Genomic DNA, 27983 nt, shown 5'->3' on the forward strand with positions numbered 1-27983 from the left:
GCCCCATCATTCTCATTTTGTATACCAACCTATTATGTGGCACGCTATCGAACGCTTTTGAGAAGTCGAGATACAAGACATCCACTGGTTCCCCCTGATCTACTCGAGAGCTAACCTCCTCGTAGATGTCAATCAGGTTTGTTTGGCAGGAGCGATTCCTCATGAATCCATGTTGGTTCGGGATTAAAAGATTATTAGCATCAAGATGCTCCGTAATTGCCTCTTTAATGAAGCTTTCAAAAATTTTGCCCACAACGGACGTCAGACTCACCGGCCGATAGTTTCCGGCGTCACTTTTCGCTCCCTTTTTGAATATTGGCACTACATTCGCCTGTCGCCAATCAAGTGGCACAGACCCAGTCTCAACAGAGTCCTTAAATATAAGATATAACGGTCTGTCTATCACATTACTTAGTTCCCTTAGTACCCGTGGGTGTATGCCATCAGGTCCTGGTGATTTGTTTATTTTAATGTTACTGAGGCGTTTCTGTACCCCAGCTTGAGTTAGATTTGTCATACTTAGTGGAGGAATAAGTTTGTCACTTCTCATTTCTCCTGTTAGTTCGATTTCCTTTGTGAAAGTTGTCGAAAAAAAATTATTTAATAGATTAGCTTTATCCTCATCTTTCTCTATGATTTTGCCTTCCTCACTTTTTATCGGTCCAATATTATCCGGTTTAATCCTTTTACTATTTATATACGTAAAGAACAGTTTGGGATTTGATCTACTTTCCCTAGCAATACATTTCTCTGCTTCCTCCTTCGCTATTTTTATTTGTTTTTTACAGGTTCTCGTTTTTTCCTTGTAACACATTAGTGCCTCCTTACTGTTTTCCTGTTTTAATCTCTTGAATGCCTCTTTTTTGCTATTTAATGCCCCTTTTGCGTTCTTGTTCAACCATATTGGTTTCCTCTTATTTCTGGCCCTTTTATTTCCATACGGTATATACCTCTTGCACTGAGTATTCAGAATTCTTTTGAAGGTTTCCCATTTACTATTCGTATTCCTTTGATTAAGAACTTTGTCCCAGTCAATAAGTTGAAGGTTTTCTATCAGCTGATCAAACTTCGCCCTCCTAAAGTTTAATGTTTTTGTTGTTCCCTTATTGATAACCCTACTGAAGGGCATTTTGAAGTCGATAATATTATGGTCGCTATTACCTAGGTGCCCCCCTATCTGTACCTCAGTTATTCTATCAGGCCTATTAGTCAATATTAAGTCCAACACGGCCTTCCCTCTCATTGGGAAGGCCGTTGGGAAGAGTGGACACGACTAGTAGCAGGCAGACGGGTTGACCAATGTGAACAAGCCAGATTACACGTCACCATAGAATTTCTCCACCAGCTAATGATGAGGGGCATATCAGGGGCGTCAGCGCAGCGGTGGCTGACCGGAGTAGCATTTCACTTCCAACTACTGAATTGGGGAGATGTGACAAAGAGATTCATCAACAGACCATCCATAAATGTGTGGAAAAGGGGTCAGCCAAGTCAGGAGTGTATTTAGCCCGTCCCGTGTCACTAAAACTGATTTCTCACATCATATCCCTAACACCATTAACATGACACTCACAATTTGAAGCAACACTACTGTCTACTGCATTTGCGATCGCCTTCTTCGAGGCGCTATGCATAAGCGAATTAGTCCCTCACTCCAAAATTACCACCAGTGGAGGCTTATTACACCAGGACGTAGTCATAGCCAATAATGCAATACGTCTACGCATATGCCAATCGAAAACAGTTCCAGCGGGCAGGGGCACTTGGGTACTTCTACAACCAACAAACGGTACACTGAGACGGGTAACAATAGTAAAAACATATATAACCATCAGATCACAAAGTAATTTCTTCCTATCATACATTGATGGAATGCCATTATCAAGATACCAGTTCCAAGCTATATTTAATAAATGCATAACATCGGCAGGGAACCACCCCAAAGATTATGGGACGCCCTCATTCCGCATAGGCGTGGCCACGGAAGCAGCAAGAGAAGGACTGTCAGAAACGGAAGTTCAGAGGTTAGGGAGATGGCGATCCACGTGTTTGGCGAGATACATAAGACCAGACTTGTTATCATAACGTGGTTTGTTTCTTTTACAGGTGACGCTAAGCCAACAGTGTGGGTGATAGGCCACTCGTATATATATTGGGCAGAAAAAAGGGCGAAAGTCCGCCCAGGCGGGAGGAAATTAGAGTTTCATAACACATATTTCAGCTGGAGAGGTATTAGAGGCCAGCTATGGCCACAGGTACTGATGGAGGTAATCAAGGTAGGGAGAGAGGCAAGAGGTCCGGTCATCTTAGTTATACAGGCCGGGGCAAATGACCTAGGTCATCACAAGAGCGCATAACTAATGGCAATAATGAAACTAGACACTGAGCGCTTCAGAGAATTTTTCACAAAAGTAACTATAGTATGGTCACAGATTGTGCCGATAGCGGTATGGCAAGGTTCGCGAGACATCACGGCCATCGAACGGACAAGGCGGGTAATAAATATTCGGATGGCAAAATTTAGAAGAGACAGAGGCGGTGTAGTGATAGAACACCGTCAACTGGAAGGAGATAAAGCAGGCCTCATACGGCCCGACGGTGTTCACTTAATGGATATTGGACCGGACATATTCCTGTCAGGACTCCAGGATGTAGTGGAAGAAGCGTTAAGAGTGATGGATGGGGGTCAGAGTCCTGCATACGAGTACGCAGGATCCTCCGTGGCCTGGAAATAGAAAGGACATGTTGGAGAGTTACATTTGTTGGCCAACTTCTCGGTGTGGAGACCCAGGGCATGCTGCAACAAGCTGAATTATTTTAGAAATAAAATGCCTTTCTAATGGAATGAGTATAAAGAGTTAAGAAAGCTGTGACCGATCCTCACCCATCCAGTTGTAAGAGTTACATTATTGTATTGTCAAGGAAAGGGGGGTGGTAGGGGGGCTGAGCGTCTGGGTTTGGTTGGGGGTCCCCACAGTCTGCCTAGGCTAGATGCATTTAAAAATTCTTATTAGATGCACAGGCGGTGCAGCTTGCTTCGCAGCTGGGCTACTACGCCCAAAGTATTGCCTAGGCTAGATGCAGTTAAAAATTCTACGCTGACTAGCAGACACTGAAGCTTTGGAGCAGACCTCTGAGTAAACAGCTCTTCAGACTCAACCATCTGTGTTACCCCAAGCCATAGTGTATGTAGTTTCTTACAGTTAAAAGGGGGGGGGGCACCCAACCCACCTGGAATTGACGATGCCAACGTCACGTAAAACACAGCAAGGGTTCTCCAAAAAGAGTCTCCATTTTTTCCAAAAATTGTGGCACAGACACCACTTAAGTGGCGTCAATTGCCCCAGAGTTGCTTAAAACGGTTGGTGCTGTGATTTTACTAAATCCTCAAGCTTTTAGTCTCCCCAGGATGACACAGGGGTAGAAAAGTCCTTGCGGATCCATGATTTGTTCATCTTTATGAACGTGAGTCTGTCTACATTCTCAGTGGACAGCCGCGTGCGCTTATCTGTCAGCACACCACCAGCAGCGCTGAACACACATTCAGAGAGAACGCTGGATGCAGGGCATGACAAGATCTCCAAGGCGTGAGTGGCGAGCTCCGGACATTTTTCCAGATTGGAATCCCAAAATGAGCAAGGGTCCAGTGACACAGTCATGGCTTCGATGTTCACTTGGAGATACTCCTGTACCATCCTCTCTAGGCGTTGACTATGTGTCAGACTTCTTGTCTCCTGTGGCCTTGCAAAGGATGGTCTAAAAAAGTGGTGAAACGATTCCACAAAATTGCTGTTACCAGCAGATACTGTGTTACTGTTACGGTTTGAGTGATGAAGACTCGACAGTCCCACGGTTTGCAAGTTAGAACTCTGAGATTCACTACGTGCACCACTGGTGTTTTGTGGAAAAGCACATGTAAGATTCTGCAACAGCCTCTGCTGATACTCCTGCATGCCTGAATCCCTTTCTATGGCAGGAATTATTTCGGCAAATTAACTTTTGTACTGGGGATCTAAGAGTGTGGCAACCCAGTAGTCGGGATTACTTTGAATTCTGACAATCCAAGGGTCATGTTGCAGGTTGTGCAGCAAGAAGGCACTCATGTGTCTTGCGCATCCAGGAGGACCAAGTCCTTGTTGTGTTGGTAGCGAGATAAGAATCATGCTTCCTTCCTCTGCCCTCTCCCCCCAACCTCACACAACAGAAATGTGATCAAGGTCTCCCTCATCTGATGAGTCTTCCATGCCCATCGCAAGTTCGTCCTCCACTTCTTCCTCGGCTCCTGCACCTTCCTCAACAGTTTGGCTGCTACCATGCGCCCTGGTTAATCCCTTTCCCTCACCCTCCAATGCCTGCTGCCTTGGTGCTGCCGACCGTCTGGACCTTAGAGATGTTATCCCTTCCGCATACGACTCCTCCTCTACTTCCTCCACCTCCTCTTGTCCCACCACCTGACTCTGAATTCTGTTTAACGTGTGCTCCAGCATGTAAATCACCGGAATAGTCATGCTGATAATTGCATCAGCGTCAGCACTAAACAACTTCGTCGCCATTTCAAAACTGTGCAGAAGGGTGTGTGGCACCCCTGAGGGTTCAGTCACCACAGAGGTACTGCATCTCACCCAGAGGTGTGGTATCTCACCCTCAGGTAAGGAAGGAGTATGGCTCGGGACCCAAATACCTGCATCCAACACATACCCGCAGTGGGGGTAGGGCGAGATTGCTTCTAAGGGAGAGCACAGTCCCAGGTCCCTAGCTGGCGGGAGGGTCCTATATAGTGGGTGTGGATGGAGAAAGCAGCTTAGGAGAGCACATGACAGGGAGAATATAAATAGGAAGCCATCTTAGAAAGAGCAAGCCAGTCAGAGGAGGAGAAGTGACAGGAGGAGAGGCTCTGCATGAGCGGGCCTAGCCTGGGAGGCCCAGGACTGAAGGAGAGAAGAGAGGAGTGGGAGCAGGAAGGCTCCAGGAACTGAAGGGACCCTAGGGGTATGGGCCGTGCAGAAGGCCACCCGTATGCCCGCTGCTACCAGGAGGTAGAGGGGTCAGGCCAGATAAGGGGAACCGGTCCCTCAAAAAGCGGAGAAACAGCAAGGCTCAACTAGAAACCGGAGGCTGCAGCATTTCATGTACTGCAGGCCAAAGTCCACACCAGTCTCACTAAGAAGGTAGCCACATAGGACCCAGGGGACGCAACACACGTCGCCCGCCAAGGCCCGAGGATACCGGATAGAAGTGTCACTGGGTGTGAGGTGCAGGGAGAAGGCCAGAGAAAGGACACACAGAAGGGAGTCCTGCTAAGTACTCCGGAGCTATCTGGGGGTGGACTGAGCCCCTCACTGAGTACGCACAGCACGACGTGGGAGATTTCTCTGGTACCTGTAATCTGGACTGCAACAACTGTGAGTAAAGATCTTGGGACTGCATCACACGGACTCTGTGTTCATTACTGACTCCCTGCACTACAACCACCATCATCCACCCACACTGCACTGAAGCTACACTCTTCCTGTGGGGAGTAATAATACCATTGCTGCAAAACCACCAGCTTCAGAGGACTGTTCCGCAGCAGCGGCGGCCCCTTTGGCCGCACTCCACAGGTGGCGTAGTCGGACATTATAAAACCCATATATACAAATTATCCTTAGATTGACCGCCCTGGGTCACGGACCTGGTCACCGCCACAGAGACTACAACTCCCAGCGTCTACCGGCCCGGCTCCGGGTACCCCACGGCCCAGGGGGCGCGTCAACTTCACAGGTCCCTCATCTGATACCACTCCTGCAGCGTGATTTGCCCCACCTCTGGATCTCGTTGGCCCAGGCTATATGTCAGAACGTATTGCACCAGGGCTTGACGGTGCTGCCACAGTCGCTCCAACATGTGCAGAGTTGAATTCCACCGTGTCGGCACATCACATTTCAGCCGGTGAACTGGCAGGCCCAACGACTTCTGTAAAGATGTAAGTCGTTGAGCTGCGGGATGCAAACGGCGGAAGTGAGCACACAGCGACCGTGCCCTCTGCAGAAGGCCATCTAGTCCGGGATAGTGGGCTAAAAATTGCTGGACAACCAGGTTCAACACGTGAGCCATACAAGGCACGTGTGTGACATTGCCTTGGCGAAGGGCCGCACCCAGGTTTGCAGCATTGTCGCACACGGCCTTCCCTGGTTGCAGGTCCAGTGGAGACAACCATTCATGAAACTGGGTCTCCAGAGCTGACCACAACTTCTCAGCTGTGTGACTCACATTTCCCAGACATTTCAAAGCAAACACCGCCTGATGCCGTTGAGCCCTGCTGCCAGAATAGTAAGGAGGTGTGCAGGATTCCTTCTGCACAGTTAGAAAGCGGATGGCATTACCAGACAGGCTTTGGGTGCAGGTGGAGGACCGAGAGGAGGTTGAGGAGGCAGAAGCAGTGGAGGAACTTCTAGATAAAGAGGATTGACGTACAATTCGTGGGGACGGCAAGACTTGGACAGCAGCCCCTTGTCCTGCTGTCACCATAGTTACCCAGTGCCCAGTCAGCGACATGTAACGCCCCTGTCCATGCCTACTCGCCCAAGTATCTGTGGTGAAATGCACCCTGTCACACACAGAGTTTCTCAAAGAAGCGGTTATGTTGTGTGTGACATGCTGGTGGAGCGCAGGCACACCTTTCTTTGAGAAGTAGTGCCGACTGGGCATCTGGTACTGGGGCACTGCGACGGACATAAGGTCTCGAAAATCCTCTGTGTCCACCAGGCAGAAAGGCAGCATTTCTGTAGCCAACAGCTTGCAGATGGTGAAATTCAACCTCTTAGCTTTTTCATGGCTAGGAGGAAATGGTCTTTTACTTGTTCACATCTGAGGGACCGAGGGCTGTCTGTTGTGCTTAGACGGGGTTGAGTAGGGTGTCCGCGGCAAACTTGCCGGTCTGTGAGGAAGATGCAGGCGGAAAAGTTAGGTTGCCTTGATCCAAAGGTGGTGCTCTCGATGTCGGAGAGCGCTCAACACCAGCTGGTGTTTCCACTTCCAAATGAAATGATGACCTGCCAATCACACTGGCTGTTGCGGGTAAAGAGGTGGCAGGTCTGTGTCCAAAAACATGTGAGACTGCTGTCCCCCCAGTCATAGAGGATGAAGAGGCCGCGGATGCACAAGATGGGGCAGACGGTGGTTGGCCCGGCCCGCTAGGCCGCATTTTATCACAGTGAGCTTCCCACTGCAACTTATGCTTCATATCCATGTGACGGTTCATGCATGAAGTACTCAAACTATGGATTTTTTGGCCTCTACTTAGCTTTTGGTGACAAATATTACAGATAACATGAGTTGGGTCATACTTATCGATCTGAAAAAATGCCCAGTGTTAGGAGGGCGGTTGCAGACAACTTTAATATAATGGAACGCAATCGACCCCGGGGTCCGCGATGCAGCCTGGTGGACTCCTGCCGAACACTTTCCGGGTGGAAAGGGAAGCAACCAAGTTAAATGTAAAACCCTTCCGTGTTTCCGCACACTGGAACGGGTATAGCAATTCACACTGTCTCTGTTAGCTGCATGAGAGATAGTTTTTCTCTGCCTATCTGTAGTCCTGTTACAGCACAGGAACTACAGTGGCGGCGCTAGGATGCGTGTGTGACTATGCCAACGGGTACACGTGCCCCCAGCCGGTGTGCTACCGGACTGAATGGTTCAACTCCACGTGGCTGACTGGCGTTAGCCGTGAATAGGACATCTGCAGGCTGCTCGGGGTGATAGGTGACCCCTTTGGCTGAGCCAGGCTGCTAGACGAAGCTACCTGCCTCTATGGAGCTAACCTGCCTCTATGGAGCTAACTTGCCTAAGCGACCTGTGCTAATTAGCCGAGTTAACTCTGGCATCGGCAGGTCACGGAGTGAACAGCTAGTGAGCATGTGGAACAGAGTTGTCCACACAACAGCATCACTTGCTCATATGATCTTAGCGCGTCGCCATGTTTGTGGGCGAGCCTTTTAAATACTAGGCCTTGCCCACCGACGCGCCATTGGTGACGTTACCCGTGGACCAATCAGGTGGTGCCAGGTCACCGGGTCAGGTGGGTGCCAACCCACCAATCATGATCCGCCAGGTCACGGACATGCTCAGTGCGGCAAATCCTGGACTTAGATTCTACAAGCCCTGTCTCCCTCTGCAACCCAGGCTTAACATTGCTAGGCACAACTACTTGGGAGACAAACAGTGCTCTCGGACCAGCTAGGCGTTGAGGCTGATGGTGAAGCTGAGCAGCATCAGCCCTGGCTGGACTGAAATGGGAGACCACAGATGGTCCTGGTCCCATTTCGAATCCAGCACCAGATTGACATCTAACATTATCCCCTCCTCTAACATCCCCCTCCACTTGACGCTCATTTTCTTCCTTGAGCCGGGGGTCAAGGATGTGGTCCATTGGGTCACAGAGAGGATTCACGAAACTGTGACCCCTCCGGTGTACAGGGTACCCTCTTTTAGGGTGGGAAGCAGGATGGCAAGAAATGACAACTGGCTCCCTATGTGTGGGATCTTTCACGGGTGACAGAGGGAAAGGACCCGCCGGTCTCTGGCGAAAAGATTTATCTCTCGCACAGGCGGGACACGCAAGAACAAAGTCCTTGACGTCCTGGCGCCACCAATAGGACCGTACAAGGGACTTAGTGGTACGTTTGACCCCCAGGTGAGCTCCGGTCTTAGGGGCATGAGCCCAGGAGAGCACCATACTCCGTAGATTAGGGGAAACAAACGTCCTCCCCGACGGAACCGGGTTAGAGAACACTGCAGCCATCCTCTCTTCCTGAGAGTTCTTTGTGACAAAATCTGACAAGGCCCGGGTCCTGGAAACAGACAAGGAATCTGTACCGGATGTCGCAATGATAGGAGGATCAGAGACTACCCTCCGGGTGACTTTGACCAAACACAGAGATGTACAATTCTCACTCCAGGAAGAAATTCTCCCCGTCTTCCAGTCAATGTGTGGAGTATGACAACGTAACCAGGGGAGACCCAGTAACACCTCGTTTAATCCACCGTGAATAATAAGAAATGAGATAACCTCCCGGTGGCCCTAAGGGAATGACATGGTGAGAGGGATCGACTGATGGGCGATTTGCACATCCAGGAGTGAACCATTGGCAACACTAATGTTCATAGGACTGGAGAGTAGCTCAATAGGGATGGCATGCCTCTGGGCAAACGTAGATGACAAAAAATTGCCCTCAGCACCAGAGTCCACCCACGCCTTGGCAGCAACTGCAGATCTACCAAAGGACAACGTCAGTTTATATGATAACTTGGAGGACGAAGTCCCGGAATTTAATACACCTCCTCCAATGGTGGTAAGACCCACTCGTTTTACCGACTGCTTGGAACCCTTATTTACGGGGTGCTCCAAGAGATGTACAGGTCGGGAACGAGAGGCACCAGACTCAGTCCAGGATATATCCATAGCCTCAGGCTCCGGGTCGAGAGTCTTGGGTTTGGACCCAAAGATGCCAGGTGCCAACAGATACTGAGGTGTGCCAACCTCTAGCTCTAACTTGTGTTCTGCATAACGCAAGTCTATACGGTCAGCGAGAGATATTAACTCCTCCAGAGAGGTTGGAATCTCTCTGGTAGAAAAAGCATCTTTAATATGCCCAGCCAGACCCTTCCAGAACACCGGGATAAGCGACCGCTCAGACCAATCCAGTTCAGCCACTAAGGTCTAGAGATGAGCGTTTTTCTACTCGAACTGTTCGCCAATCTCAAATTCGAGCTGTTTTGGGCGGTGTTCGAGCCGTTCGGCGAACACGAACAATTTGAGAAAAATTCGGCTGTTCGAGGTTATGTTCGATAACTGTTCGTGCACCAAAATCATAACTGGATTTTTTCTCAGTAATGATGAAAATTAATGTTAATACGCAGTTTGAGTGTACAGCGGGGTGGGGGGAGGGGCAGGGGATGGATCTCTGCAGGAACAATGAAGATCTCCATTTTTTTTTCTCTTTCCCGCATTTGCAGTGGGGAGGTGCAATCTGTCAGCCTATCAGCAGCGCACACACGGAGCGAAGTGCTTTTTTTCACACAAGCAAGGGCATGTGTCATTGGCAGTGTATGTCACATGTCCTTGCCCTATAAGACCAAGCCATTTTCCCCGTCGCCACCATTTTCTCACTGCTGCAGCTGCGTGTTAGACGGCACCGCTGTTGCTGTGTGCGCTATACCTTGTTAATTTCAAGCCAATTTTCGCACAAATATACAGATAGCTTGGGAGTAGGGAATAGTTGTGATTGCAGTCCTTTTAAGGACTAGGTTACAGCATTTCCTACGACTTTTATCAGGGAGGTCTGTGCTCTTAAATAGATAGGTTGTGGGAGTAAAGACTAATTGTAATTGGAGTCCTTTTCAGGACTAGGTTACATGAGTTCCTATCAGTTTTTGCCAGGCAGGTCTGTGCCAGTGCTGTGCAAGTTTTTTTCACAGCATTTGGCTGAATCTAGCAAAGCTAATCCTTTTTGGCCTATTGCAGAGTGTGTTAGTCAGTGGAGTAGCCTATCTGTGTTGCAAGATATAACACCTGTGTATAGAATACCAATTTTTTTACTGCACCTAGTGAAGTAAAATCTTTTGGGCATAGCATCATTCTATTAGTCCATCTATACTGACCTCCATCAGGTTGCAAACTGAATATAATTTTTTTCTGCATCTAGCTCTGAAAAAATATTTGGGCTTCTAGCAGTGTGTGGGACTTGGTCTATTAGTCCATCTATACTGACCTCCATCAGGTTGCAAATTAAAAATAATTTTTTTCTTCATTTAGCTCTGAAAAAATATTTGGGCTTCTAGCAGTGTGTGGGACTTGTTCTATTAGTCCTTCTATACTGACCTCCAGCAGGTTGCAAATTGAATATAATTTTTTTCTGCATCTAGCTCTGAAAAAATAGTTGGGCTTCTAGCGGTGTGTGGGACTTGGTCTATTAGTCCATCTATACTGACCTCCATCAGGTTGCAAATTAAAAATAATTTTTTTCTGCATCTAGCTCTGAAAAAATATTTGGGCTTCTAGCAGTGTGTGGGACTTGGTCTATTAGTCCATCTATACTGACCTCCATCAGGTTGCAAATTAAAAATAATTTTTTTCTGCATCTAGCTCTGAAAAAATATTTGGGCTTCTAGCAGTGTGTGGGACTTGGTCTATTAGTTCATCTATACTGACCTCCATCAGGTTGCAAATTAAAAATAATTTTTTTCTGCATCTAGCTCTGAAAAAATATTTGGGCTTCTAGCAGTGTGTGGGACTTGGTCTATTAGTCCATATATACTGACCTCCATCAGGTTGCAAATTAAAAATAATTTTTTTCTTCATTTAGCTCTGAAAAAATATTTGGGCTTCTAGCAGTGTGTGGGACTTGTTCTATTAGTCCTTCTATACTGACCTCCAGCAGGTTGCAAATTGAATATAATTTTTTTCTGCATCTAGCTCTGAAAAAATAGTTGGGCTTCTAGCGGTGTGTGGGACTTGGTCTATTAGTCCATCTATACTGACCTCCATCAGGTTGCAAATTAAAAATAATTTTTTTCTGCATCTAGCTCTGAAAAAATATTTGGGCTTCTAGCAGTGTGTGGGACTTGGTCTATTAGTCCATCTATACTGACCTCCATCAGGTTGCAAATTAAAAATAATTTTTTTCTGCATCTAGCTCTGAAAAAATATTTGGGCTTCTAGCAGTGTGTGGGACTTGGTCTATTAGTCCATCTATACTGACCTCCATCAGGTTGCAAATTAAAAATAATTTTTTTCTGCATCTAGCTCTGAAAAAATATTTGGGCTTCTAGCAGTGTGTGGGACTTGGTCTATTAGTCCATCTATACTGACCTCCATCAGGTTGCAAATTAAAAATAATTTTTTTCTGCATCTAGCTCTGAAAAAATATTTGGGCTTCTAGCAGTGTGTGGGACTTGGTCTATTAGTCCATCTATACTGACCTCCATCAGGTTGCAAATTAAAAATAATTTTTTTCTTCATTTAGCTCTGAAAAAATATTTGGGCTTCTAGCAGTGTGTGGGACTTGTTCTATTAGTCCTTCTATACTGACCTCCAGCAGGTTGCAAATTGAATATAATTTTTTTCTGCATCTAGCTCTGAAAAAATATTTGGGCTTCTAGCGGTGTGTGGGACTTGGTCTATTAGTCCATCTATACTGACCTCCATCAGGTTGCAAATTAAAAATAATTTTTTTCTTCATTTAGCTCTGAAAAAATATTTGGGCTTCTAGCAGTGTGTGGGACTTGGTCTATTAGTCCATCTATACTGACCTCCATCAGGTTGCAAATTAAAAATAATTTTTTTCTTCATTTAGCTCTGAAAAAATATTTGGGCTTCTAGCGGTGTGTGGGACTTGGTCTATTAGTCCATCTATACTGACCTCCATCAGGTTGCAAATTAAAAATAATTTTTTTCTGCATCTAGCTCTGAAAAAATATTTGGGCTTCTAGCAGTGTGTGGGACTTGGTCTATTAGTCCATCTATACTGACCTCCATCAGGTTGCAAATTAAAAATAATTTTTATCTGCATTTACAGTACCTCTGAAAAAATATTTGGGCTTCTAGCAGTGTGTGGGACTATTTGTATTAGTCCATCTATACTGACCTCCATCAGGTTGCAAATTCAAAATAATTTTTTTCTGCATCTAACCCAGCCAATAGTTTTGGCCTAATACCACCGTTTGGCCACTCAGCTCTGCTCGGTTACCATCCATTGTTTTTTTGTGCAAACAACTCCAGAGTTGTGAATTAGTTAACCACCAAAATGAGTGGAAAAAGGCCTGCTGCTGGTGGAAAGGGGAATAGGCGTGTTGGGAAGGGGAAAAAAGGTTGTGTCCGTGGGGTAGGTGTTAAAGCAACAGTAACATCTGCAGAAGAAAGACCATCTTCCAGCCAAACTAAAATGTCTACTTCTTTTAGCGGACAATGTGATAAGATCCCTTTCTTACGGCCACGCCAATCGCTACAAATTCCAGATGAGGCACAAAAACAGCAGGTGCTTCAACGGATATCAAGTGCTCCTTTAAGTGGGCTCTCCTCCACATCAACTTCAACATCACAAATACTCCAGTCCTCAAAGGTGTCACCCAAATCGCACTTGCTTCCTCACAGCTCCCAAATCTCCAGCTGCCCGTCTGAGTATGAGGTAGAACAGATGGTTGAGTCTGCAGAGCTGTTTACTCATACTATAGCCTGGGAATCAGAGGTCGACTCCAGCGCTTCTGTGAATCCAGACGAGGAAATGATCTGCACTGATGCCCAGAATCTTTATGAGTCGGATCCAGGACCAGACGCAGAAGGTTCTGACCATAATGTAGACCCTAATTCCCAAACTGTAACTCCTGTTGGTGGAGACAATGAGGAAGACGATGATAAGACTCAAATACCTGATTGGAGCGACAACTTTAGTTTTTTGTCAGGGCAGGAACAGGTTGGCTCTGAGGACGACGGGTGTGATAACGCACAGGGTGATGATGATGAGGTCGGAGATCCCACTTACTGTCAACCCACAGTCAGCCAAGAGATGAGGTCAGCAGAGGAGATGGAGGAAGATGCTAGTGACGACGAGGTCAGGTTGCGCCTTCCTGGACAGAGACGTAGTACTGGAAGCACGTCAACAACTGCATCCTCAAACACAACTCTGCCTCTCACCACAAGTCGTGGTGGCTCTTCAGGTCGCATGGGTGCTAAGCCTTGCATAGCCTGGGCATTTTTTCAGATCGATAAAGATGACCCAACTCGTGTTATCTGTAACATTTGTCAGCAAAAGCTAAGTAGAGGCCAAAAAATACATAGTTTGAGTACTTCATGCATGAACCGGCACATGGACATGAAGCATAAGTTGCAGTGGGAAGCTCAGTGTGCTACAATGCGGCCTAGCCGGGCGGGCCAATCACCGTCTGCCATATCTTGTGCATCCGCGGCCTCTTCATCCTCTGTGACTGGGGGGACAGCAGTCACACCTGTTTTGGGGCGCAGACCTGCCACCTCTTTACCCGCAACAGCCAGCGTGATTGGCAGGTCATCATTTTCTTTGGAGGTGGTAACACCAGCTGGTGTTGAGCGCTGTCCGACATCGATAGCACCACCTTTGGATCAAGGCAACCTAACATGTCCGCCTGCATCTTCCTCACAGACCGGCAGTTTGCCGGGGACACCCTTATCAACCCCGTCTAAGCACAATAGCCAGCCCTCGGTCCCTCAGATGTGGACAAGTAAAAGACCATTTCCTCCTAGCCATGAGAAAGCTAAGAGGTTGAATTTCACCATCTGCAAGCTCTTGGCTACAGAAATGCTGCCTTTCCGCCTGGTGGACACAGAGGATTTTCGAGACCTTATGTCCGTCGCAGTGCCCCAGTACCAGATGCCCAGTCGGCACTACTTCGCAAAGAAAGGTGGGCCTGCGCTCCACCAGCATGTCGCACATAACATCACCGCTTCTTTGAGAAACTCTGTGTGTGACAGGGTGCATTTCACCACAGACACTTGGACGAGTAGGCATGGACAGGGGCGTTACATGTCGCTGACTGGGCACTGGGTAACTATGGTGACAGCAGGACAAGGGGCTGCTGTCCAAGTCTTGCCGTCCCCACGAGTTGTGCGTCAATCCTCTTTATGTCAAAGTTCCTCCACTGCTTCTGCCTCCTCAACCTCCTCTCGGTCTTCCACCTGCACCCAAAGCCTGTCTGGTCATGCCACAAGCTTTCTAACTGCGCAGAAGGGATCCTGCACACCTCCTTACTATGCTGGCAGTAGGGCTCAACGTCATCAGGCGGTTTTTACATTGAAATGTCTGGGAAATGTGAGTCACACAGCTGAGGAGTTGTGGTCAGCTCTGGAGAACCAATTTCATGAATGGTTGTCTCCACTGGACCTGCAACCAGGGAAGGCCGTGTGCGACAATGCTGCAAACCTGGGTGCGGCCCTTCGCCGGGGCAATGTCACACACGTGCCTTGTATGGCTCACGTGTTGAACCTGGTTGTCCAGCAATTTTTAGCCCACTATCCCAGACTAGATGGCCTTCTGCAGAGGGCACGGTCGCTGTGTGCTCACTTCCGCCGTTCGCATCCCGCAGCTCAGCGACTTACATCTCTACAGAAGTCGTTGGGCCTGCCACTTCACCGGCTAAAATGCGATGTGCCTACCCGGTGGAATTCAACTCTGCACATGTTGCAGAGACTGTGGCAGCACCGACAAGCCCTGGTGCAATACGTTCTGACGTATAGCCTGGGCCAACGAGATTCAGAGGTGGGGCAAATCACGCTGGAGGAGTGGTCTCAGATCAGGGACCTATGCACCCTTCTGCACAGTTTTGAAATGGCGACGAAGATGTTTAGTGCTGACGATGAAATTATCAGCATGACTATTCCGGTGATTTACATGCTGGAGCACATGTTAAACAGAATTCGGAGTCAGGTGGTGGCACAAGAGGAGGTGGAGGAAGTAGAGGAGGAGGAGTTGTATGCGGAAGGGCTAACATCTGCAAGGTCCAGACGGTCGGCAGCACCAAGGCGGCAGGCATGTGAGGGTGGGGGAGATGGTTTTAGCAGGGCGCATGGTAGCAGCCAAACTAGTGAGGAAGGTGCAGGAGCCCAGGAAGAAGTGGAGGACGAACTGATGGAAGACTCATCAGATGAGGGAGACCTTGATCACATTTCTGTTGTGCGATGTTGGGGGGAGAGGACAGAGGAAGGAAGCATGATTGTTACCTCGCCACCAACACAACAGGGACTTGGTGCTCCTGGATGCGCAACACACATGAGTGCCTTCTTGCTGCACTACCTGCAACATGACCCTCGAATTGTGAGAATTAGAAATAATCCTGACTACTGGGTTGCCACACTGTTAGATCCCCGGTACAAAAGTAAATTTGCAGAAATTATTCCTGCCATAGAAAGGGATGCACGCATGCAGGAGTATCAGCAGAGACTGTTGCAGAATCTTACATGTGCTTTTCCACAAAATACCAGTGGTGCACGTAGTGAATCTCACAGTTCCAACTTGCCAACCGTGGGACCGTCAAGTGTTCAGCACTCAAACCGTAACAGAACCACAGTATCTGCTGGTAACATCAATTTTGCGGAATCATTTCACCACTTTTTTAGCCCATCCTTTGCAAGGCCACAGGAGACAAGAAGTCTGACACATAGTCAACGCCTAGAGACGATGGTACAGGAGTATCTCCAAGTAAACATTGAAGCCACGACTGTGTCACTGGATCCTTGCTCTTTTTGGGCTTCCAATCTGGATAAATGGCCGGAGCTAGCCACTTACGCCTTGGAGATCTTGTCATGCCCCGCAGCCAGCGTTCTGTCTGAACGTGTGTTCAGCGCTGCTGGTGGTGTGCTGACAGATAAGCGCACGCGGCTCTCCACTGATAATGTAGACAGACTCACGTTCATAAAGATGAACAAATCATGGATCCGAAACGACTTTTCTACCCCTGTGTCATCCTGGGGAGAGTAAAAGCTTGATGATTGGTTAAAATCACCCTACCAACCGTTTTAAGCTTTCAAATTACTAATCATGTTTATCTGTATCTTGACTGGAAAATAATTTGGGCTTTGTAGCAGTGTGCAGCACTGATCCTATTAGGCCATCTATACTAAAGCTTCACCAGATTTAAAATTAAAAATAATTTTTAGCTGCATCTAGCCCGGAAAATAATTTTGGGGCTCCGAGATGCGCAAGGCACATAAGTGCCTTCTTGCTGCACTACCTGCAGCATGACCCTCATATTGTCAGAATTCGAAGTAATCATGACTACTGGGTTGCCACACTCTTAGATCCCCCAAACTTTTCGATCAACCTTTTCATTTTAATAAAGACCAAAAAAATGGTCATTTTTGAAATTATAAGCATTAGCAGGTTGTTAGAAACTGAAATCAAACAGTTTTCAACTCAAAACTTTATTCTAGGTGATGTTACATTTTCACATAGGACCCCTTGTTCGAAAGGAGCTTCTGAACTCTCTCGTCCATTGAATTTGTCAGGTTTTGGATGGTTTCTGCTTCAATTGTTTTGCATGAGGACAGAATACCCTCCCAGAGCTGTTGCTTAGATGTGAACTGCCTCCCGCCATCATAGACACTCCTTTTAATGATGCTCCAATGGTTCTGAATGGGGTAGAGGTCAGGGGAGCATGGGGGTCACACCTTAAGTTTGTCCCCTTTTATTCCCATATCAGCCAGAGATGCAGATGTTTTATGTGCAGCATGAGATGGTGCATTATCATGCAGAAAAATGATCTTGCTGTGAAATACACGGTTCTTCTTCTTGAACCATGGCAGGAAGTGCTGTTTGAGAAAATCCACATACATTATGGAGTTCATCTTTAGCGCCTTCAGGGATCCTAAAGGGGCCGACAATCTCTCTCCCCATGATTCCAGCCCAAAACATTACTCCACCTCCTCCTTGTTGGCGCTGTAGCCGTGTTTGCGTGGGGTGTCCATCAACCAGCCATCCTCCACTCCATCCATCTGGACCATCGAGCGCTGCATGGCACTCATCCGTGAACAAAACAGTTTTGAAATCAGTCTTCATGTAATGTTTGGCCCACTGGAGCCGTTTCTGCTTGTGTGAAGTGGATAGAGGAGGTCGACAGGATGGCGTATGCACAGCTGCAAACCTCTGAAGGACCCTGCATCTTGTTGTTCGGGGGACGTTGGAGGCACAAGCAGCTTCAAAAACTTGTCTGCTGCTATGACAAGGCTTTTTTGCCGCTGCTCTTTCAACCTGACGTAATTGCCTGTAGGAAAGAGTCCTCAATTTGCCCTTATCAGCACGCACACGTGTGTACTGTGAATCAGCTACATACTTCTTGATTGCCAAGACACTTCATCCTGATCATCGCACAATGTTGATTGTAGTCATGCCTTGACCTAAACACTCCACAATTTGTTGCTTCTCAGCAGCCGACACATCCTTTTTCTTTCCCATTTTGGCAGAAAATGTAGGCTGCTTAATAATGTGAGAGAGCCTTCTTAAGTAGTCTTGCCTTTCATTGGACACACCTGCCAAACTAATTAGCACAGGTGTCTGCAATTGCTTACAGTGATATAAAGAGCCCTGACACACATCACCATCAATGAGTTTAACTGACAAACAAACAAATTCTTCCCTTATCACTCCTAAACACTTTTTGTATAATAATTTGGAACGCAGTGTACATGTGCTTTTCCACAAAACACCAGTGGTTCACGTAGTGAATCTTACAGTTCTAACTTGCCAACCGTGGTCTGTATGGAGTTGTTCAATAAAGGGCCCAAAATTAAGATAACATAGATGGGAGAGGTCTCTATGAATAGGAATTCCTAAGTATTTGATACCCTGTGAGGGCCAGGCAAAGGGAAAGTTGGACTGGATGGAATCTAATATGGATTTGGGGAGGGAGACATCGAGGGCCTCAGACTTCGCTGCATTGATTTTAAAATTTTACCATGTAACAAAGTGATCTATTTCAGCCATAACAGCATGGATGGATATATGTGATTGAGTGATATATACTAGGACATCATCAGCAAATAGAGAGCACTTGTACTCGGTGCCTCCCACCTCAATCCACCTAATATTGGGGTTATGGCGAATTGATGAGAGCAGGTGCTCCGTCACTAGGATGTATAAGAGAGGGGACAGAGGACATCACTGCCTTGTCCCATTGGTGATTGTGAAAGGTGATGAAAATGTTCTGACGCACCCCCTGGGCCTTGGGACACCCGGAGCCGGACCCTTTTTGGTGGATGCTGGTGGTTGTAGTCTTCGTGGCGGCGACCCAGTTCCGTGGCTCAGGGCGGTCAAACCAGTGGCGGAACTATTTATGTGGTTTTCATGTTTAAATGTCCGACTACGCCACCCGTGGATTGCGGTCAGAGTGAACCGCCGCTACAGGGCAGACCACTGAGGCTGGTGTTGTGGGTGCAGCAGAGCGTAGCATAACTCCCCACGGGAGGAGTATAGCCTCAGGGCAGTGTATGCGGAGGATGGGGGTGATGGTGCAGGGCAGCAGCAGTAACGACACGGAGTCAGTGATGCAGTTCAGGGCCTTTACTCACAGTTCTTATTATCCAGACCACGTCTGCAGGTAACGGCTGCCCACGTCGTACTGTGCTCACCAGGTGAGGGGCTCAGACAACTCCCAGATAACTTTGGAGCACTTCACAGGACCCCCTTTGTGTGTCCTTTGTCTGGCCTTTCTTACCAACACTTCTGTCCGGCTGCCTCGGGCCTCCTCTTGGTAAACTTGGCGCCAGTTTCCCTGACCCTATGTGGTGCCTTCCTAGCGGGTGTAGCGAGGGGCTGCGCCACATAAAATGTCAGAGCCTCCGGTTTCTAGCTGAGGGTCGTTTCCTGCCTCCACTAGTTCGGGGACCGGTCTCCCCCTTTGGCCTGACCCCTCCACGCAGGTGGATTCGGGCGTGCGGTGGCGACTCGCCCGTCCGCACCCCTGGGATCCCTTCATTCCTCGTTCCTGGAGCCTTCTCCGCTCCTCTTCCTTCCTTCTCCCTCTTCCAGGCCTGGGCCTCTGTTACTAGGCCCGCCTCCGGAGCAGAGCTCATGCAGAGCCCCTGCTCCCTGCCAATTCTGCTCAGACTTCTCTGCACTGAACTAAGATGGTGCCCACCTTTTATACTCCCTTCTCAATGCACCCAGGAACTGCTTCCTCCCTGCTCCTGCACTACAGGGTTCCCCTTCCTCAGTGTTCCCTCCCCCCACTCCAGCCAGGGACAGGGACTGTCGTGCCCATCTCAGGGGCATATTGGTCGCCCTGCCCCACGGCAATGTGGTGTAATGCATGCAGGTGTCGGGTCCTGATCCACACTCCATCCTTACCTGAGAGTGAGATATCACACCTCTGGGTGAGGTGCAATACGTCTGTAGCAACCTAGCCCTCAGGGTGCTACAGTTCCATTTATCTTCAGCCTAGGTGACGTATTGCGATACAGGGCCGTGATTTTGGCTATAAAAGGGTCCCCTAGACCCCTACCCCAAGCTTTTTAAGAGAATCATATATGGCGTGCCAGGAGACTCTATGGAATGCTTTCTCAGCATCCAACGAGAGTATCTAATTACAAATTTTTAACTGCATCTAGCCCAGGAAATACTTTGTGCCTAGTAGCAGTGTCTGCTAGTGAGCGGATTATCACCACCTGTAGTTTAGACACTTAATTTTTTCAAAGGAAATGCTTCGGGACCATGGGATACTTAGTGAAGAGCATCAGGAGGCACCCCAAGGCATAGGGGCTGGGACTGGCAGTAGGATGCCTTGCAGTGGACAGCCGAGCTCGATCCTTATAAAAGCTTTTTAACTGCAGCAGCTTTAGTGGACGCTACTGGAGCTGGAATTACCGCGGCTGCTGGCATGAGACTTGCCCTCCAATAGATCCTTGTAAATGGATTTAAAGTGTATTCATTCAAATTAGAGAGACAATTTAAATTAAAAAGCTTAGAGCTGCCTCCACCACAGGGGGGCTCGCTCGACCCACCAGCGGACAGCGGACAGGCACCAGTATTGGGAGAGGGGGGCTGGCCGTCAGGGTTCACCGCGGCTCTGGCACAAACCCGGCTGAAGCGCTGAGTGCAGGAGAATTTTCCCACGCTGTCAGTGACGTGCATAAGGTGAGCTCATGTCCAATGAACTCAGCTCACCTCCTGCACGTCACTGACAGCGTGGGAGAATTCTCCTGCACTCAGCGCTTCAGTGTGAGAATTCTCCCACGCTGAAGCGCTGAGTGCAGGAGAATTTTCCCACGCTGTCAGTGACGTGCATGAGGTGAGCCGAGTTCATTGGACATTAACTCGGCTCATCTGGATGCCCTCACAGAGAGACACTGTGGAGCGCAAGCAAGCCTGCGCTTCTCAGTGTCTGCGGGATGACAGGCTGGATGGCAGCGTTCTGCAGCGGTCCAGCCTGTCATCTCGATGTAGCAGAGCTGAAGCTGTCATGGGAACCATGGAAAGGTAAGGATGATGTTGCTTTATTATTTTTCTTTTATTTCAGGAGATCGTTGGCTTCAGCTGGAATGGGCGTGATGGTAAGTATGGTTTAATTTAGAACAATAAAGAATTGTGTGTTTATTTCAATTAAAGGACTTTTTTCTGGGTGTTGTTTTTTTTTAAATACTTTACTAGAAATTCATGGTGGTCATGTCTAATATTGGCGTGACCCCATGAATTTCGGGCTTAGGGCCAGCTGATAATGCCAAGCTGGCCCTAACCCCTTTATTACCCAGTGAGCCACCGCATCAGGGCCCTGGATGAGTTGGGTACAGCGCCAGAAGATGGCGCTTCTATGAACGCGCCATTTTCCGGGGTGGCTGCGGACTGCAATTTGCAGCGGGGGTGGCCCAGAAAGCTTGGGCCTCCCTGCGCTGCGGATTCCAGCCCCCAGCTGCCTAGTTGTACCTGGCTGGACACAAAAACAGGGCGAAGCCCCACGTCAATTTTCTTTAAATTATTTCATGAAATAATTAAGAAAAAAAGGGCTTCCCTATATTGTTGTGTCCGGCCAGGTACAAATAGGCAGCTGGTGGTTGGGGGCAGCCCGTTCCTGCCTGCTGTACCTGGCTGGACACAAATATAGTGCGAAGCCCCACGTCAATTTTTTTTTAATTATTTCATGAATTTCCTGAAATAATTTAAAAAAATTGAAGTGGGGCTTCGCACTATATTTGTGTCCAGCCAGGTACAGCAGGCAGGAACGGGCTGCCCCCAACCACCAGCTGACTATTTGTACCTGGCCGGACACAACAATATAGGGAAGCCCTTTTTTTCTTAATTATTTCATGAATTTCATGAAATAATTAAAAAAAAAGTACGTGGGGCTTCGCCCTATTTTTGTGTCCAGCCAGGTACAACTAGGCAGCTGGGGGCTGGAATCTGCAGCGCAGGGAGGCCCAAGCTTTCTGGGCCCCCCCCCGCTACAAATTGCAGTCCGCAGCCACCCCGGAAAATGGCGCGTTCATAGAAGCGCCATCTTCTGGCGCTGTACCCAACTCATCCAGGGCCCTGGTGCGGTGGCTCACTGGGTAATAAAGGGGTTAGGGCCAGCTTGGTATTATCAGCTGGCCCCAAGCCCAAAATTCATGGGGTCACGCCAGTATTAGACATGACCGCCATGAATTTCTAGTAAAGTATTTAAAAAAAACACAACACCCAGAATAAAGTCCTTTAATTGAAATAAAGACACAATTCTTTATTGTTCTAAATTAAACCATACTTACCATCACACCCATTCCAGCTGAAGCCAACGATCTCCTGCAATAAAAGAAAAATAATAAACCAACCTCATCCTTACCTTTCCATGTTTCCCACGACAGCTTCAGCTCTGCTACATCGAGATGACTGGCTGGACCGCAGCAGAACGCTGCCATCCAGTCTGTCATCCCGCAGACACTGAGAAGCGCAGGCATGCTTGCGCTCCTCACTGTCTCGCTGTGACGGCATCCAGATGAGCCGAGGTCATGTCCAATGAACTCGGCTCACCTCATGCACGTCACTGACAGCGTGGGAAAATTCTCACGCTGAAGTGCTGAGTGCAGGAGAATTCTCCCACGCTGTCAGTGATGTGCATGAGGTGAGCTCATGTCCAATGAACTCAGCTCACCTCCTGCACGTCACTGACAGCGTGGGAAAATTCTCCTGCAATCAGCGCTTCAGCGTGAGAATTTTCCCACGCTGTCAGTGACGTGCATGAGGTGAGCCGAGTTCATTGGACATGAACTCGGCTCATCTGGATGTCGTCACAGAGAGACGCTGAGCAGCGCAAGCAAGCCTGCGCTTCTCAGTGTCTGCGGGATGACAGGCTGGATGGCAGCGTTCTGCTGCGGTCCAGCCTGTCATCTCGATGTAGCAGAGCTGAAGCTGTCGTGGGAACCATGGAAAGGTAAGGATGAGGTTGCTTTATTATTTTTCTTTTATTGCAGGAGATCGTTGGCTTCAGCTGGAATGGGCGTGATGGTAAGTATGGTTTAATTTAGAACAATAAAGGAATGTGTCTTTATTTCAATTAAAGGACTTTATTCTGGGTGTTTGTGTTTTTTTTAACTTTGACTATGGGGTCAGTAATGGGGGTGTCTTATAGACGCCTCTCCATTACTAACCTGGGCTTGATGTCAGCTGGCATTATAAGCTGACATCAACCCTAACCCTATTACCCCCTGCCACCGCACCAGGGCAGCGTGGAAGAGCGAGGCTAAGTGCCAGAATTGGCGCATCCTATGAATGCGCCATTTCTGGGGCGGCTGACGGCTGGTGTTTCTAGCCTGGGAGGGGGCCAATATTCATGGCTCCCTTCCTGGGCTATTAATATCAGCCCCCAGCTGTCTGCCTAGCCTTTGCTAGCTATTAAATTAGGGGGGACCCCACGTCATTTTTTTTGGGGGGTCCCCCATTTTAATAGCTAGTAAAGGCTATGTATTCAGCTGGGGGCTGATATTAGTAGCCTGGGAAGCTCCGTGGGTATTACCCCCTTCCCAGGCTTCAAACATCTGCCCCAGCCGTCTGCTTAACCTCCGCTAGAGCCTAAAATTAAGGGGAACCCCACGCCAATTTTTTTAATAATAAATCCTTTATTTTAATACTAAATGACAAGTACAGTAACCAACACTATCACTGTACTTCATATATATGTGACTGACATGTTTCTATCTATCTAATCTATGTGTGATGCTCTATCTTTCTGTTCTAAATTGTCGGGTACCGCTGCTGAATTGCCGGCCGGCTTTTTTAAAGAGACAGTGCATGAAAACACTATTATTTTTTTAAATAAATCTTTTACACTAAATGACAAGTACAGTAAGCAACACTATCACTGTACTTATTATATATGTGACTGACATGTTTCTATCTATCTAATCTATGTGTGAAGCTCTATTCTTTCTGTTATAAATTGTCGGGTACAGATGCTGAATTGCCGGCCGGCTTTTTTAAAGAGACGGTGCATGAAAACACTAATATTTTTTTTAATAAATCCTTTACACTAAATGACAAGTGCAGTAACCAACACTGTCACTGTGCTTCTTATATGTGTGACTGACATGTTTCTATCTATCTAATCTATGTGTGATGCTCTATTCCTTCTTGTCTAAATTGTCGGGTACCGGTGTATGCCGCTGCTGAATTTGCCGGCCGGCTTTTTTAAAGAGAGTGTCTTCTGAGCAGTTTGTCAGCTTTTGGACACCTTTGCAGGTGTTTTCTATGTGTTTCTATGTGTTTTTGTTTGCCTGCCATTGGTTTTAACGGTGTTCGACGGTGTTCTAAGGTGTTCGACGAACAGTTCGACGAACAGTTCCTCGAACATCCCGGTGTTCGACGAACCGAACCGAACCCGAACACTACGGGGGTGGCTCAACACTAGTGCCAACCCACCAATCATGATCCGCCAGGTCACGGACATGCTCATTGCGGCAAATCCTGGACTTAGATTCCACAAGCCCTGTCTCCCTCTGCAACCCAGGCTTACCATTGCTAGGCACAACTACTTGGGAGACAAACAGTGCTCTCGGACCAGCTAGGCGTTGAGGCTGACGGTGCAGCTGAGCAGCATCAGCCCTGGCTGGACTGAAATGGGAGACCACAGATGGTCCTGGTCCCATTTCGAATCCAGCACCAGATTGATGCCTAACACCCAGACTATGCAAGGCTTAGAGCCCATGCGACCTGAAGAGCCACCACGACTTGTGGTGAGAGGCAGAGTTGTGTTTGAGAATGCAGTTGTTGATGTGCTTCCAGTACTACGTCTCTGTCCAGGAAGGCGCAACCTGACCTCGTCGTCACTAGCATCTTCCTCCACCTCCTCTGCTGACCTCATCTCTTGGCTGACTGTGGGTTGACAGTAAGTGGGATCTCCAACCTCATCATCATCACCCTGTGCGTTATCACACCCGTCGTCCTCAGAGCCAACCTGTTCCTGCCCTGACAAAAAACTAAAGTTGTCGCTCCAATCAGGTATTTGAGTCTTATCATCGTCTTCCTCATTGTCTCCACCAACAGGAGTTACAGTTTGGGAATGAGGGTCTACATTATGGTCAGAACCTTCTGCGTCTGGTCCTGGATCCGACTCATAAAGATTCTGGGCATCAGTGCAGATCATTTCCTCGTCTGGATTCACAGAAGCGCTGGAGTCGACCTCTGATTCCCAGGCTATAGTATGAGTAAACAGCTGTGCAGACTCATCCGTCTGTGTTACCCCATATTCAGACGGGCAGCTGGAGACTTGGGAGATGTGAGGAAGCAAGTGCGATTGGGGTGACACCTCTGAGGACTGGAGTATTTGTGATGTTGAAGTTGAGGTGGAGGAGAACCCACTTGAAGGAGCACTTGTTATCCTTTGAAGCACCTGCTGTTTTTGTGCCACATCTGGAATTTGTAGCGATGGGCGTGTCCGTAAGAAAGGGATCGTATAACATTGTCCATGAAAAGAAGTAGACATCTCAGTTTGGCTGGAAGATGGTCTTTCTTCTGCAGATGTTACTCCCCCCCACCGCAGGCACCAGTATTGGGAGAGGGGGGCTGGCCGTCAGGGTCCACCGCGGCTCTGGCACAAACCCGGCGACACGGAGGTCGCACGGGCAGGAACGGACTGGCAGTGTCGGCTTGGCACTCCAGCATAGTCCCTCTGCCCGCTCGCGCCTGTAACCTCAAAGGGATGCGCAAGCGGCTTTTCTTCCCAGGGCTGTTCCCCGCCCAGCAGGAACGTGGGGGAGCTCATGTCGGCCTTCCACTGTACTCCCTTACCTCCCTCGCCCTCTTTCCTTCTTCCATTCTCCATCTAACCCCTCAGCTCTGTGGTGTCCGCTCTCCCTCCAACTCTCTCCTACTCACAGGTGGACTACCGCATGTATTCACACTGTGGCAAATCTTTTGGGCCCAGGCATAAGAAGTTGTCGAGGTAATGGATAATATGTGCCCCCTTAGAAACGTCCATTACAACCCATTCGAGGAAGCAACTAAACACCCGAATGTTCCGTTTTTGGCACAACTCACAACGGGGATACCACTAAGTCTTGTCAGGAAAGTGTTCTGAATGGAACCGCCATTCTACCTAAAGATATTTCTTTTTTTAATTTTCTTGTCACGACGTCTGGGTGTTGGTAGGCTGATTTTAGATTTTTACTCCAGCCTTTCTTGATTTTAGAAGGGCATGACATGCCTATATCTGTGTCTCCCCCTCCTTTTACTCCTCCACATCTTTTCTATGTACTTGTCACTTTTCCATGTGTTAGTTGTGTCTTCTGAGCAGTTTGTCAGCTTTTGGACACCTTTGAAGTGTTTTCTATGTGTTTCTATGTGTTTTTGTTTGCCTGCCATTGGTTTTAACGGTGTTCGACGAACAGTTCGACGAACAGTTCGGCAAACATACGGGTGTTCGACGAACCGAACTCGAACACTACGGGGGTGGCCCAACACTACATACTATGTAGTTCAGGCTTGAATTCCTTATATGTCACTCTTTGACTCTAACTAGTTCCCTGGGGTGGCACACCAATTGACAAGCTTATCACAAACATTTTCAGCTGGGCCTCTCTCTTCTCCTACTCTTTGCCAGGCTGCTAATCTGCATATGTCTGATCTTTATTGCATATAACTCAGGAGCTCCCAAACTTTTTTTTACGTGCTAATGCTAACCCTACTGTCCCCAGGATTCAGCATTTCGCATATCAATCTTAGTATATTAATACTTTATACATTACCACTTTTGAGCTCACTATTTCTACTATATGGCGCCCTTGGCATATCTCCCATATAATGTATTGGCTCACATATCAATAATCATTAGCACTTTGGCGATTCACTTGATCTCTCATTTGTTGCAGTATACCAATATAAAAAACGGCATTACATATCACAGCACATACAAGCATCAATATGACTTTGTTACAGTAATAGTTCAATTTAGGTAACTAGATGATATCTCCATCAGAACAGGGTCAACATTATCCCAAATTGCAAACACAAGAGTGGCTTGCAAAGTTTCTGAACAGTTCAGCTTGTACCAGTTTGCATCAGGTGGCAACACTACATAATATTTATAAGACTGGTAAGTACTCATTTTAAACCTTCTTGCAAGAGTCTTACTAGAATGAGCTTTTAACAATGGATTGGTAACTGCAGTCCACAGGTTACAAACTTGCAAACCGTGCAGTTCCCTGACTGTAATTGGTTGCAACAAACTTATAAAAGAACATCGGTCATCCAAACTACAGCAGTGACACACAATCCAGCTTTACTAACTTTGATATCATATAATGAAATTGTCAAGACCTGAAAAAATTGTTGAGTAATATGAAATTTCTTTCTTATATGAATAATACCTAGTAGTTTAAGAGTAAAACAAATATCAGCAAATGTTTTATGATTTTTAAAAAAAACATATACTGCATAATTAGAACAAAATGTATAAATATAACGTAAGAAGAAAAAAACAAGCTCCCCACGCTTGTAAATCAATGCAAGGTTGATACAATGCTGCTGGTAGGTACCGTTTCCTGCTGCTAAGAAGCAGACAAAATATTAAGCTCTAGAGAGAGAGGTCAGCAGAACCATTGGATAAAAAAATTCCTTTATTTAGCAATCTGTATAAACAGGTAAATCCATGGAAAAAAACATTAAAAACCTTGATGAGTTTCTTGCATATCACACACTCTAAGTCATAAGTATACAAAAAAAGAATCATAGGAAACATATGTGAAGCAATCCCACAATAAAAAAATAACATACACATGTTAACATACATAACGGTGATACCTGATTTTCTATAACATTGAAAAAGTTAAACGCCCGAAGAGGAGATGTAACTGGCAGAGATATCTTACTATGCAAGAGTCTTTTTGGATATTAACTGTAGACACAAAGTATCCAAATGAAATGAACTTCAGAAATGATCTGTTTTATGTGTATTAATAATGTTTCATTTTTGCATTTGTACATATAAGTCATGATTTATTCATATATTGTTGATTCTAT

Source organism: Phyllobates terribilis, unplaced genomic scaffold (genome assembly GCF_046119375.1).
Source record: "Phyllobates terribilis strain yellow unplaced genomic scaffold, ASM4611937v1 Scaffold_1__5_contigs__length_1240528914, whole genome shotgun sequence".
Taxonomy (NCBI): Eukaryota; Metazoa; Chordata; class Amphibia; order Anura; family Dendrobatidae; genus Phyllobates; species Phyllobates terribilis.